The following is a 2,961-nucleotide window of genomic DNA, read 5'->3' on the forward strand; positions in this document are numbered from 1 at the left end:
AAAGGTTTATGATGCAGGAGTGTTTTGGGTTGTTCTGCCAAGTAGACCTCTTTAGGGTCATTGTCCACGTTGCTACTTAGTTTTGAGTTCTCCAAGTGTCAATTGGACGTAGGGAAACTTCAAAAGGATTTATGTATCATGGCACAAAGGATACTTCCTTTATTTATTAAGCGGGGTGTCAGTCGTTCGGAATCAACCAAGCGTTGTCAAATATCATTGGTCAGCCTTCTCCGGGAGACTGTTCCGACAGTTAGGAACTATTCGTTCGTTCTGTGGTTCTCTCTTCCGAGCTAAAGCTTCTTGGAAGGCAACAAAAATAGGTTTTTTGGCCTCTAGATATGTTGCTACATGATCTCCTAGGTGGCTCCCTGTTAAGAGTGTCTCAACTGTGTATTTTTTCCTCGTTGGTGTCGCTTCCATTTTTGTTGGTAGCATGCTCCATGCTCACCACACTTTTAGAATGTTGAATCCATATTTGTCCTGTGAGGCATGCCCAAAGATTAGAATGGTAGGAACTGTGAGGGAGAGGTAGAGAGTGTGTGTGTGAGAGAGAGAGAGAGAAGGAGAGGGTACACAAAGGCATGCCCGTGAGAGGCGAGTGGGGTGTTCCTATGCTCTGTGACCCATTTCATATATTAGAAGTGACGATTACAAGAGAAGGGGATAGAGTTCTCTCCATAGAGGACGGGTCTGTGTGCACTCTCTCCTCTCTCCCTCTCTGTCTATGCTCTATCTCTCTCTCATGGTCCATATTGCTACGATCCTTGGGCATGCCACACAGGACAAATTTAGATTCATCAAGTTTGATTTTAAGAGCCTGCCCCATGAAATTTTTTGTCATGCATCCCCACCCTTATTATTGGCATTTATATATTGTATATGTAAATACATATGAGTTATGTATGGAAATTCTCTTGGAAAATTTTCGCCTACCTTGAAAGAAAAAATATAACCTTAGGACTTCGCGGGGAGAGTTGCCTGCGGAGTCTAATTAACAGAAGTCACTCGAATCTCGGCCCCACAACTACAAATAGGAAAAATAAAAAAAACTTTGCACGCGACCCGACCCAAACCACAGCCTGATCAATTTCTCGCCACTTTCATAAAATTATTTTGCACCCGATGGAGTCGCTAGTGTTCTATTGCAAGCTGACAAATATTTCGCAGCTCCGAATGCATGCAACTAAGATTTTTGGAAGAAATATTTCTTTGGGTGTGTGTTTGGTTTCGATGGACTTCTCAATTATACATCTGTCCTAAATTTTCTTATTTTTATATAATTTATTAATAAATATAAGTTACGACATCTAAATAAATTGTTATTTGTTTTATAACACACTAATAACAAACTAATAATACACTAATAACTCCTAATAACACATAAATAACTCATAATAGCACATAATAACACACTAATAACTCATATCAACACATAATAACACATTATAACACACTAATAACACAAGTACACAATCCTTAGCCCGCGGTATAACACGTGGGGAATATTCTCTGCGTGTTATACCGTAGGCTAGGGTAGTGTTATATGACGACTGTATAACATGTGGGGTGTTGTTATAACCCGTGGTATAACACGCAGGGAATATATTCCCCACGTGTTATGCTGCAGGCTATGGAGTGTGTACTTGTGCTATTATGTGTTATTAGTGTGTTATTAGTGTGTTATTATGTGTTGTTATGAGTTATTTGTGTGTTACTATGTGTTATTATGTGTTATTAGTGTATTATTATGTGTTATTATGAGTTATTTGTGTGTTATTATGGGTTATTATGAGTTATTATGAGTTATTAGTGTGTTATAAAACAAAAACAATTTTTTTAGATGTATTAACGTATATTTATTAATAATTTATATAAGAAAAATAAAATTCCGGACTAATGTATAATGTAGAAGTCCTTCAAAACCAAACACAAAAATCAGAAAAAATATTTCTTCCAAAAACACTAGCTTAATGCGTTCGGAGCTGCGAAATATTTCTTCAGCTCGCAATAGAACATTAATAATTCCATCAGATGCGAAATAATTTTATGAAAGCTGTCGGAAAATTGATTGGGTTGTATTTCGGGCCGGATCGAAAGCGAAAGTTTGTTTTTTTCCCTTATTTTCACCCGCGAGACAGGATTCAACGTGGTTTTTCCTGATTGGACTCTGCAGGCAACTATCTCAGCGGAGTCCTGAGGTAACATTTTCTCACCTTGAAAACCCGCTCCCTCCTCATTTAGCATAGACAGGCAAACACATAAGAATTGGGTGGTATGATTGTAAATATGCATAAAATCTTCCCTTCTCATTTTAACATTTAGTACCATATTGAGAAAGTTTTTGAAAGGAAAAGTGGCATGAGGGCCTTGCCGGTTGCCGCTGTGATTTGTGATCATTTGGGTGCAGTATTTTCTCTTCGTTTTAGAAGTCTTTTAAAATAATAAGAAAATTCGTAGGAATTTAAAACTTAAAATAATTTTTAATATTTAATTATGTTATATATTTATTGTTTCGAATACCACATTATTATTGGCAAATTCAATTTGCGGCAAACTCTTCTTTTGAGCTAGGGGTGTAGCCAGACTCAGCTCGTGTTCGGCTCGTTTATATTTCGAGCTCAAAAAGTGTGTTCCGTGTTCGGCTCATTTGCTTAGCGAGCTGAACATGAGTTATTCACGAACAAAGAGTCGTTTTGACAATTCTAATAAAGTAGCAATAAGATGTTAAGGGATGGGACAAGATTTAAAAATTATTGTTTATATTAAACACAATAAGATGTTAAGGGATGGGGCAAGATTTAAAAATTTATTTGATTTAATAATTTTTATACTATTTTCTTAATTAATACTCTTAATTGATTATGAATCTTTGTAGCCTTCTAGTAAATTATTTTTTTTAAAAATACTACTCATCAATATATATATATATATAATTGATTAGTAGTATTTCGAGTCAAAACG

The sequence above is a fragment of the Phalaenopsis equestris genome, unplaced genomic scaffold (genome assembly GCF_001263595.1).
Source record: "Phalaenopsis equestris unplaced genomic scaffold, ASM126359v1 Scaffold000654, whole genome shotgun sequence".
NCBI classification, from domain to species: domain Eukaryota; kingdom Viridiplantae; phylum Streptophyta; class Magnoliopsida; order Asparagales; family Orchidaceae; genus Phalaenopsis; species Phalaenopsis equestris.